General features: G+C 57.5%; 1 long non-coding RNA gene across 1 annotated transcript in view; it reads right to left on the minus strand.

Moving 5' to 3' along the window:
• Positions 1 to 208: 208 nt before the first annotated feature.
• LOC131500387 (uncharacterized) overlaps positions 209 to 12167 on the minus strand; it is a 151285-nt gene continuing 139326 nt past the window's right edge. Inside the window, exon 6 of the long non-coding RNA XR_009256267.1 lies at positions 209 to 746. This is a non-coding gene — a long non-coding RNA (uncharacterized LOC131500387). The remainder of the gene's footprint in view (positions 747 to 12167) is intronic.

The following is a 12167-nucleotide window of genomic DNA, read 5'->3' on the forward strand; positions in this document are numbered from 1 at the left end:
CTGTAATCCGTCCACTATTCATTCATTCATTCATTCATTCATGCATTCACTCACTCAGAAATGAATCTACAGTGATGAGTACTACGAGTCCCAGCCCTCACGGAGTTTTCCTTAGAGGGGAAAACGGAGACTCAGCAAATGGACAAGTCAAACAGCAGGAGGCACCATTAAAGGCTGTGGCCAGAGCACTGGGGGTGGCAAGGGGAGGTGTCCCGGAAAGTCACAACCAAGCCAAACCTTAGGAGGAGCCGTCCGGGGAGACACGGCAGCAAGTGAAGGGGGGGGCCCCCAGGGGCGGCCGGCTACAAAACCACTGCGTGAGAGTCAACTTACCTAAAGTCGGCGACCCGGAACAGCTCAGGCCTCTAGGTGTGTGGGTGGTTATGGCCCCTGGGCAGATGTGGGACTGGGGAAGTCATCAGGCACTTTGGTTTGCTTGAACATGATTGCCCATTAAAATGTAATAATGCAGACTTTTTCTCCATTTCTCTTAAACTTAGCAAGTTTTTGCTGGCATGCAAGGAAGGAAAATCAATCCAGTCCAAATATTCCTTACTCGTAATTTTGCAGAAAGACAATGTGCAGAGGAAATGCCCGGTTGCTTCCTTTTCCAGAGGGTCACTGCAGCGGCGTGAACCTGTCTCTCATCTGATCACAGCGTCCCCCTGGCCCAGAAGTGGCACTTGGCTGCATTGTCACTTTCAGTAGGAGAATGGAAATAAGGTCAATCTTCCCACCGGGCCAACCTGTCGAAAGAGAGCACGTTATTGTTCTAAGGTAGTTCAAAGGCGGGTGGAAAAAAAATGCCTACAAAAGCAGGCAGGAGTTTATTAAAACCCCACAGAGTATAAAGGTGCAGACACAGCAGTTCAGTCCTGGGCGTGGTTCCTGGGCTAATTTTTTTCTGCTCCCGCATCAAGAGCCTCCACTGGATGGAAGCACCAGGCAGACAGAGCGAGCCAAAGTTCTCGGGGGGCATGAGCAAGCCTCGCCTTACACCTCCCAGCAAATGGGACAGCATTCTGGGAGAAGGCTGTGTGTTATGTCTACATTAGGACTGTTTCCATTTCTCACCATTGCCAGTAGGACAGCCGTTACCCAAAAGCTGAGGGTGAGGCTTCCCAACCTGCTCTTGGACAGCCAGTATTCAATGCCCACCTGCCATGTGTCTGGCAAGGAACACAGCCGGGGACTCAAGCATCCTGTCTCGAGTGATCCATGCTGGGGGCACAGGGAGCTCTTTCTGGGGAAAGTGGCACCTGGGCTGGGACTGTGTCACTTGTGTTGTTGTACTCAATGACAAAAGTTTCCTGTTGAAAGCTTAGAAAATAACAATGAGCCAAAAGAACATAGAAATCACTCAAAATTATGGTGCTCATATAATTTATTATCCAAACTGAGACATTTTGGCAATGGGAGGGGGCACTGTGAATAACGACGCCAGATGCTAGGCATAAACCAAGGCTGACCGGGGCCAACCGAGACATGCGGGCACCTTATTTTTAATATTGCTCTCAGGGGTGGTGGCCACTGTTGACATTCCGGCGTTTGCTCTTCTGCAACCCTGGTAATAGAGGATCCAGTCTGATACTGCTTGAATTCTTGAGAATTGTCCAGCCAAGCACCACATTTATGTCATGGTCCTTACAGCAGAATAGAATCAGGGAGTTTTCAAGAAAGAAGTCAAATGCATGTGTGTATGGGGTGCATGGCCTTCCATGGCTGTGCCTCACTGGGGTGAAAGCCAGGTAAACAGCAAGGTCCTGAAATTTTAGGCCTATGCTCAGCAGTCAAGCTTATCTCCCACTGAACGGCCACTAACACTAACCAGAGGGTGGTTCCCTGAGACCTACTTTCATTGCCTCCGTCAGATGAAGTTTGTACCTACTGATGGTAATGCTGCTGCTGCTGGTGTTGATGGCGACGACGGCGATGACGATAGTAATGGTGATGGTGACAGTGATGATGGTAATGGTGGCGACGGTGCTGCTGATGGGGATGGGGATGATGATGATGGTGGTGATAGGGGTGATGATGGGGTTGGGGATGGTGGTGGTGACGGTGGTGACAATGAACAGCACATGGAACCCACAGGTACCAGGCCCTAGTCTAGGATCTCTGCATAGATCAACCCATTTAGTTCTCATAACTACCCTGTGGATGAGGACCTGTAGTTACCTCCATCGTACAGATGAGGAAACAGGCCTAAGGAGTGAAGTCCCCGGTTCAATCTCAAGAGAGATACTTTAGAAAAATTCACCTGGGAGCAGCGCCACAGGGGAGTTAGAATAAAACTCTTTTCAGTATAACGAAGAGTACTACAAAACTTGTCTTTAGCTCTTTTGGAGATGGAGGTCGTCAGGGTCTCCTTGACTTTTCTTTCTTTCTTCCCTTTCTATATATTTATTTCTAAGGATTTGAGCCTCTATTTCGCTGACAGTGTGCGAAAAATATTTGTCTCTTTTGAGGTGCTTATTCACCCTGGAAAGCTGGCTGTCGCCCAAATGCTGTGTAGTCAGCCGTCCGTGTAAACTAAGGACTCACATTCCCCAAACAGAACACGGGTATTGTTCATTTTTTGAAAATCCTTTAAACCTCACACTGTTTACTTCATTGCTTTTTTCTTGTTTATTGGACAAAAAAAAAAAAAAAAAAAAAAAGATAACAGCGCAGATACACAATGAAAACCAGACAAGACAGATGGAGCGGCCTGAGGATTTTCCATCAGTGTCAGCATCTTCTGACGTCCTGGGAGACAGTGAGAGGAGACGGACGAAGAAGCGGCTCACGGCGGGCAGCACATGCACGTAGGGCATCAGAGAGATGAGGGCCACGCCTGGGAGAGCAGGTGGCCTTCTCAGAGCACGAGGCTGGGCGGGCCGTGGGGACCCTCTCAAACCCCCGTGGCCCCTCAGGACAGCACTATGCTAGCTGCCGAGGGTAAAACTGGGGAAAAACTGAAGTCTGGGGACCAGAGGAACTTCGGTCAGGGAGGGGAATGAGCAGAAAATAAACAGGCAGTTGCAAGTCATGTAGAATGTTCTATGACGGGGTATGGCAGACACGATTCTGTTTTAGTTTCCTTGTCCTGGGCGCACAAGAGAAATTCATACATTTTCCCACCTCTCTCCCATTAGGTTGGTGGCAGGTGACTAGCTCTGGCCAATGGATGGTGAGCAGTGACATGGAGCACTTCAGTTCAGGGTAGTTAAGGGGCAAGAGTGAGTTCTGGACACTCTCTGCCCCTATCTGTGCCCAGAAGGGGAGCCTCCAACAGCCTGAGTCCCTAAGTGATGATGGGGGAAGGGGGACCCCACTGAACGTTTCTGAACATGTGAACCCAAGCGAGAAACAGACCTTGACTGTGTAAATCACTGAGGCTTCAGGATCAATTTGTTACTTGCCTGTCCTGGCTGATACGAAGGGGAAATCAATCACATGCACTTTGGGACACAGGGAAGGGTGGACGGAGGAGAAGGTGGTCGGCAAAGGCATCTCTTGGATGTGAGAAGGACGCCGAGTCCTTGAGGAGCTTCCCAGGGGACAGTGGAGGAAGAGCATTCCAGGCAGAGGGAACAGCATGGGGAAAAGCTGCAGAGAAGACAACTTAGCGCATCTAAGAACACACAGACGGGTCCAGCATGAAGGGACTGGAGGTGCAGGTGTGACTTCTAAGTAAAGGCAGATGGGACCCTGAATATCCTCCTAAGGGGTTTGGCCTCCGTCACATGTCTTACGTCAGCTCAGGCTGCCATAACTGTACCACAGACGGGGCGGCTTTAACGGACAGACTCGTATTTCCCGCAACTCTGGAGCCTGAAGTATGAGGTCCAGGTGCCTGCCAGTCTGGCTGCTGGTGAGGTCCCTCGTCCTGGCTTGTAGACAACCACCTTCTGCCCTGTGTCCTCACTTGGCCCCTCTTTCTCCTCTGATAGGGAAGTGATCCCATCTTGAGGCCCACCCTCATGACCCCATCTAATTACCTCTCAAGGGCCCCTCTCCAAACACCATCACACTGGGGGGTCAGGGCTTCGACACTGGAACTGGGTGAGGGCACGATTCTACAGACTCATGCAAACCAGGACGGGTCACAAGATAGTCTAAGGAGCCGGTGACAAAATCACATTGCACATTAAAGGATCACTTTAGCCCCACTGAGGTTTGGAGATAGAAAAAGAAAACAAGGCCAGAAGGAGAGAGTCTGTTTCCTCCTTCTACTCATCCGCGCATGTATTCAATATTATTTACTGAGGACCTACTGTGTGCCCGGCACTGTTCTGGGCACTGAGAAGACAGCAGTGAGCAAAACAGACCCCTGTCATCACAGAACCCACGTGGACACACGCGGAGGCGGGGCTTTTCTTTTCCGTGCATGTGTTTATGTCGGTAACATGTTCGACTCACTTCAGGCAATCCATATTCCAAATAAAAGTGTGACAGCGGGTCCAGGGGTACTCCCTGGAGGAGGGGGAATAGGGCCACTCCACCTCAAGGCCCGAGGGTCATCAACACTGTGGCGTCCGCACAGGGCACCAGCTCCTGTACGCTTTGCCGGGGTCCACGGCGTATGCTTTGCCGGGTCCACGAATCGCTTCCTGTGGTGCACAGGGGACACGTTTGATGCATGCTAAGTGGTCTGTGCTTGTAGTAATGTGTTTTAAGAAGAAAGAAACTTACATAACCAACACGAATAATTACATTGTCTGGGACGAGTTGTGTTAAAAGACAAAGAGGAAGGTGTCAGTTCAAAGCTGATTCCAAGAAAACGTTAATCAAAATCGTAACCACAGATGGTACAATTAGGAAGACAGCACCCGGCCAGCTGGAGACGGGAGCTACTGTGCAGGACCAGTGCCAGCTTCCTGGCTCTGGGGTCATCACTTTCCTGCTGTGAAATCAGGACAAAAATTCTCTGATCACTAGGTGACCGTATTATGCCTTCGGTATTGCTGTAACTTCTTGTTGCCCAGACCGAAGTCATCTTCCAAACTCCTCCTGTAGAGCGTCTGAGGGAGACTCACCACCCTTGATAACAGGACAAAAAACTAGACAGAAAAACCAAAGTTGGAAGATGCAGGTTGCCCATGGGCGGTGGTTCTCAGACAAACAGACAACAGCGAGGGCGGGGTTCTCAGAGAACTGGGGAGTCGTCTGCCCTGGGCGCGGACATCCGCGGCACCCGGGGAGGGCAGTGTCTGTGGCGGGGGACCCCGGCCCCGTGGCCGCTGCAGAAACCCCCCCGAGCACCGTGTGCATGGCAGGGCCGTGCACCCTTCCCTCCCTGGCTCTCGCCCTGGCTGTGCCCGTGGATGGTGCATTTGTCACCCCCGCTCAGTGTTTACTTATGGCTTTTCCCACTGCGGGTGGAGTCAGCTATCGGGCCAGACACATTCTGTGTTTCAAAACGTATCTGGTTTGTGACTCCAACATTGAAATGGGACCTACGGGGAGGGCTCATATCTGCGTTGACACACAAGTGCCGATTGTGTCTCTTTGATGACAAGATAATAACGGTTTTCAAAACAGGGCAGGAAGCACAGGCAAAGCAGAGTGGGGGTCCGCCCGCTGCAGAGGCTCCTGGGGAGCTGGCTGCTGGGCCCGGGTCTGCATAGACAAAGGGGCGTCGTGACCACCTGGCAAAGTCTCAAACACCCTCCCTTCTCTCGGCGACCTCTCTGTTTACAATACACCTGCACTCCCCACGCCCGCCTGCCCTCGTATTTTTCTCCCCGTGTGTCTGTGCACTTTACCCTCCTTTCTTGCTATCTGGCCTCCATTCAGCACCCGTGTTCCCCTGCGGCAGGCACCCGTTCTGTTTGGACCCCAGTGCCTGGCTGAGAGAAGGCCACACCTGGGCTGGGTGTGCCTGCCTCTGGACCCTCCACCTGTGAACTGCGATGGCAGGGGCCCTTCGTGTCAGGCCGATTCTGCACAGCACAGTACTCATTCGTGGATCACTCTTCTTGTTGCTGCTTCGGGCTCCATTCTGCAAACAGGCTGTGCTGTGCATCGTGGGGTCTTCCCAGACTGGGGTCGGTTACAGATGTGCGGCAACGAATGTGCCGACCCTTGGGTGCTGGGATTTAGATCCTTTAACGAAGGGCCGCCCCAGCGAGGGTGACGTGGAAGTCTCCCCCCCCACTCCTGTGCGGGTCCCGCTCTGCTGAGGCACTGTTTTGTGGTGGCCGATGCGTTCAGGGGACGCCCACTGCAGAAGATAAAGACAGAGCAAATGCAAGGGAAGCCACCTGCCAGCCTCGGGACATCTCAAGTCCACAGCCGGGATGATCCGCTCTGGCCACAGGAGCATTGCACCCCCCACAGCACCGCCCACAGACCGCCCACCCTCCAGCGTCCGAGGCTCACTGTGTCCTGATGCTAATGGCCGAGGCAGTCGATGGCATCTGGAGACCGGGCGGCCGAGGTCCTCTGCCCTTCGTGTCAAAGGGGAGGGTAAGGGTGACAGATGGGGCAAGGGAGAGGCCCGTTCTGGGCCCAGTTTTGGGGGGAGCCACGGCCCCTTCCTGGAAGGGACGAGCTTCTGCCAGAACCCTCCCCAGGGGAGAGCCTGTCCTCCAGAGGTCACACCCCAGATCCCACCCATCACCCTCTGCCACATCACTTGTTTGGTTTCATTTTCATTTTCAATTGGAGCCACAATTCCCAAGAATGAGGGATTTCACCCACAGTTTCACACTTTTGGCTTCTCTTAAAATACAAGACACTTTGGCCACCCCAGCCCCACATCTCACGGTGGCCACGGCTGGCGGAACTGAGAAGCGGCTTTCTACTGGGACAGGGGTAATTTTCCCCACACGAAATTACTTCATGCACATGGTGTCTAACAGGAGGGACAGAAGCAGAGACGGAGAAAGAAGGGTTGGGAAACCGAGGGCCGTTTTGCCCACTGCGCCGCTCAGAGCCCGGGGCCTCACCCCTCGGCGCCCGGCAGCGGGAGGCCCCGCTTGCCGGTGCACATCACGACCCCTGCACGCAGGCCAGTGGCCGCCCCCAACCCCACGCAGAGCCCCGCCACCTACACATGATTGCGTGGTTTCTATACTCTTCTTAACTGGGGACCTATGTGTCGACGTTAGAGCTGAATTCCCGTTGGAGTGACACCCGTGTTCAATGGTATTAAGTGCGTTTCAGCCAAACTTCTGTATCCACCCCTACCCGCCCCAGCCCCTCAGTTCACACCCCTGCCATCTCAAGGGTCCCCACTGTGCCCACAGCAGCACCAGGCCCCAGGGGAGGAGGAAAGCCAGGGTGGAGCCCGCCCGCTCACCCTTCCTGCCTTCCTCAGTCAGCAAGCGTCAATGAGCAGGAACCCCCAGGAGCTGGGGCCAAGAGGGACCCAGGCGAACGCAAGTTCAGGCCTCTGTCTTCAGGGCGCTGACAGACGTGTGTGCCAGGGACCCTGCCTCCGCTCCACCTCTGAGAACGCATCCACTCCGCCTGGTGCTGGGGTCCCCCCCACCCTGTGCAGGCCTTACCAGGGGAGCACCCCTCCCCCGCCCCGAGTCTGGCACGGGTGCTCCTGAGACTTCGCCTCTGGCCAGTGACGCACGGGGACCACGGACAGCAGCCAGCAGCCCCTGTCTGGGCAGGCCGAAGGCCCAGAAGGATCCCGGCAAGGACCCCACAGCCTCCACCAAGTGGCCCTTTCCCTGGCCCGTGTTCCCACATCTCAGCAGAACTCCGCACTCGTTGCTTTGAGCTGACAAGGGCACATTCGCCGAAGACCCCAGAAGTGCAGGAGGCAACCACAACCAGAGCCCGCGGCCTCCCTCCCTCCTCCCCCGCCCCGCCTCCACTCTGCCCGGGGCTCCGTGCTGCCTGCAGGCGGGGGGCCCCGCGGGGAACCCCAACAGCGGAGCCCGCCGCCTGGTGACCTGGCAGCATGGAGTGGCCCAGATCCCCTTCCTGCTGTTGAGACAGGAATGGTGCCATGGGGACGACGCTACCCAGGCCATCCAAGGACTGGAACACAACGTCCCCCGTGTCGTTTGAGAGAAGTCTGAGAAAACGTGGAGAAAAGGTGTCACAGGCCACGTGTGTCTGCTTCTGCCCTGCTTTTGGCAGAGACCGGGGACATTCAAGGACAGCTGGTATCCCAAGGTTGAGGGACGCTTGGGTGAGGCCTGGCTTCCGTCACCGCTGAGTGTGTGGCCTGGAGCGTCTCACCCTCCCTGGGCCTCAGGTTTGCAGTCATCAGAGGAGAGGTTTGGACCAACCTGGGGCGTGAAACCATTTGGCCGTGGAACCTCACCGGCCACGGTCCTCACTGTGTTAGTGTGCATCCGCACGGGTCCTCGGGGGCTTGGGGAGGTGGGCGTGGTGCCGACGTGACGGGCCACGAGGAAGGGCCACGCCGGGCCGTGTAACTCTGGCACTAGCTCTTTCCAAAAGCATCTGGACAGTCTTCATCAAACCCTCGAACGCACGGCTCTTTGCCGATAATTTCCACTTGCACAGATTTGCCTGGTGGATCTAATCAGGCATCTGCACAAAGACAAAAGTTTTGTCACAGCCTTGGTCACAGTAGCACAGGCCTGAAACAACCCAGATGTCCAGTACGAGGGGACGGGTGGCAGAAATGCGGGCATGTCCACACGTGGAGCAGCGCACAGCCAGGTAAGAAGCAGGCATCGCCAACACACGACAGGACGGATTCCTGGACAGACCGCCGAGTGCCAGCAGGGCAAGGGCGGAAACGCAGACGGAGGGGACGTTCCGCGCCCGCACTCAGATCCAGCAAGAGGACGCCCAGGAAGCCGAGCGGTGCCGAGGGAGGCGGGCCGTGCACGCACCCTCACGTCCTTCCCTGCTGGGGGTTTGCTGCGGCTCTGGTCACTCGTGGAGACCGTGAGCCCCGGTCACTGCGGTGCGAGGCTCCCGGCTCCGCCCGTGCTCGCGGATGTGGCCGCGGCTCGCAGCCCAGCGCAGGGCACACGGCAGGTGCCGACCAGCACCCGTGGGATGAGATGCTAAACGCACCCCGCCCCCCAGCTCAGGAGCCTGCGGCTCGGGGATGTGACGCGACCCGTCCGAGGTCAGCTGGCCCGCGAAGGCGGCAGGCCGGCGGCTGGGCCCAGAGCGGTTACCTCTGTCCCCCTGGGCAGTCCTTGAGGACGCAGAGCCGGCCGCCCTGGGGAGCCGCTCTCTGGTGATGAGTGTGACGTCCGCACAGGGGTTGGTGGTTGGGCTTTGCCAGAGGCGTCTCTGCTCTGAAACGTCCTTCACTTCGAGCGGTGACTGTGCAGGGCTCTCGGCCGCAGCGAGCGGCCAGGTTCGGGGCAACACGGGCCCCTCGCGTCTGGGACAGATGCGCTGTGGAGTGAGGCAGCTCCGGAGGACGCACAGCCAGTTCGCTCGGAGGCCAGAAGGTTCCCTGTGTTCAGCCTCCGCCTCCTCCTCCACCCCAGACACGCGTGGCACGCAGAAGAAGCAGATCACCGTATCTTTGGCCCGTGGAATCTTTCTTCCTCATGCTGTTACGGTCTAATTGGCATTTCCACACTCGCTCACTCGCCTCCACGCGGCTAATGAGAGACAGACCGTTTACTCACAGCCGAGAACGTCAAACAACGAGTGCTTGTCCTGAGGGGGCTCCGGGCGCTCACACCCATGAGCCTCCCGAGCGGGGGCCTGAGCGCCAGGGCTCTCCTGTCGCTGATGTACGCACACTCGCACGCTCACTCCCAGCGACACATGCTTGCACACCCGCACGCCACATGGCGACACGCTCACACACCCACACGTTCCCCTGGTGACACACGCTCGCACACTCACACCCACACACTCACACGGTGACACGCTCGCACACCCACGCACCCCACACACCCACACACTCTCACACGTAGACAACAAAGGCCACACTGTCTCTCCCGTGGTGGCTTTTCCCCTAATTCCCTCGCACCGTCCCATTTATTTCCTGTCCTTGGGAAAGGGAATTTCTGAGTCCTTCCGGGCTTTCTCATTAAGATCCCGACAAACGGGAGAAGGAGGACTCGAAGCCCACCGCATCACCAAATATGGGCTAAAAATGTGCCCTTTCCCCTCCTCGGCCCCCCAGCACGACCAGACCGCTACCTACGCCCCAGAGGGCCGTTCCTCAGGCCTGTCTCACCCAGCTCCCACCGGCGTGGCCACACACACTTCCCCATGAAACCCAAGATGCGGAGGGATTGCCCTTTACAAACAATGCAGGGCTTTCTTTAGAGCCGGCCTGACCCGTCTGAGCGCTGCTGCCTTGGCCCTGATTGACAGGGCCCCCGGGGCCCTCGGGGCGAGGCCTCCACCAGGGCTCTGGCCTTTTCTGGGGCTAGAGGCCCCCCAACAGATTATCAGGACGGTCCCACGGGGACCAATCTCTCAGGCTGTCCTGTCAAGGACGCCTACCTCCTTCTTGGGACACAGCAGACGGGCCGCGAGCAGCAGGGCCCGTCCACCCGCGTGGCTGCCATGAAGTCATCCTCGGAGCCGACTCCGTCCTTCCATCAGGCGCACACGTCGCCGCCCGGGAACGTCATCTGTCATCCCTGGGGCTCCCTGACGGTGGGGGACAAGGCTGTGAGCCATGGGTCGGGGTGTGGCCTCGGCTCCCCCAACCGCCGGCTGGGACCGTCACCGCAGATCCGGGAGAAATGAGCCCTGTGATCTGTGCTGTCAGTGAGCACACAACCGTGGCCTCGTGTTTCCCCGCGGCCGCTTGCCCGCCGGAGGGCCAGCCCGAGAGCCAAGCATGGCACACGGCGGTGGGGGAGGCCCGGGCCACGCTGCCCATCTCCCCACGCGAGGTCACAGGGGACGCTCACCGGCTGGCTGGGAGGAGCTCTTAGCGCCACCCTGCAGACGGGGACCGCTGGCCTGGGACTCTGGGTCCACACCACAAGCCCTGTCTCAGTCCAGAGTCCCCTGAGAAGCCCGCTGCTCCCAGGAGCTGTCTCACAGTGCGCGTGGGCAATGCCGGCGGAAAGGCCTAGACTCCCAAGTGCACGGCCTGCAAGACCTGTGCCCACCACCGGCCCCTCCGGCCCCTGCCCAGTCCCGCCGGCCTTCTCGTCTTCCAGCACACACACCTGCCTGCCACCTGCCTCCAGGGCTGCCGGCTCCTTCCTGCTAGATCGCTGCCCACGTGCTCCCGAGGGGCCTTCCCGCCCACCCGGGCCAAAATCGTGACGCCCACCGCCACCACCGTCCGTGTCCTTAGCTGGCTGAAACCTCTTCAGGGCACCTGCGTCTTGCCAGCCTTCAGGAACGGCTCTGCTCCCTTGCTAATGGAGCCCTTTCTCTACTGGGCGACAGGCTTACCGAAGGTGAGGATTTCCTTTATTTTGTGCACTGACGTACCTCCAGGCCCTAGAATGGTGCCTGGCACACAACGGGAGCTCAATAAGCCTGTCGTGAATGAACAGACGGGTAAGGAAGAAACAAGGCACCTGCAGGGTGCACTCTCCTGAGTTTCCCGTGGGGACGGCTCCACGATGGCCTCCCTGAGCACAGCAGCTTTCCTTTCCACCCGTCGCCCCCGGAGTGCCCACGCCTGCCTCTGAAGCCCTTATACACGACGTGCCCAACCCCCATGCTCCCAGCCACAGCACATGTGCTCCAGGAAGCCCCTGACTCGAACCGGGCCAAGAAGTCAGAATCCCTCCCCAGAATTTGGAACTGGGTTCGAAAGGATCCGTCTGCGTTATTCCGCCGGGTACGTACTGTTGTGAAGATGTTTCCCAGGAGCAGAGGGAATGGGCTGAACAATGAAGGCAAACACAAGATTGAGAGCAAAGGGGCAGAAGGGTGTTTGGGGGGGGCGCGGTGCGGGCAAGACAGAGAGGGACGGGGAAGGAGGGGAGGGAGACAGAGAGCTCCTGCATCTTCCCGGGACCTGGCCGGGCCCATCGACTCGTCCAGCGCCACTACGGCTCTCACAGGTGCCCCTTGTTTGTCTGCAGCCTCGGTCTGTGCCCCCTGCCAGCAAGAGCCTGGCTCAGGTCGTGGGCTCCTCGTCCTCACTCAGCCCATCCCCCTGCCCTCCATCCCACCAGTGTGGGAGCACAGGGCTGCATGCGGGGAAGGGGACGAGGGTGTCCTGGCAGAGCACCCTGACCTCCATGTGCTCGGGGAAGCCTGGCTTGCACACGTGCTTCACCAGGATGCCTGTC

This window comes from Neofelis nebulosa, chromosome 17 (genome assembly GCF_028018385.1).
Source record: "Neofelis nebulosa isolate mNeoNeb1 chromosome 17, mNeoNeb1.pri, whole genome shotgun sequence".
NCBI classification, from domain to species: Eukaryota; Metazoa; Chordata; class Mammalia; order Carnivora; family Felidae; genus Neofelis; species Neofelis nebulosa.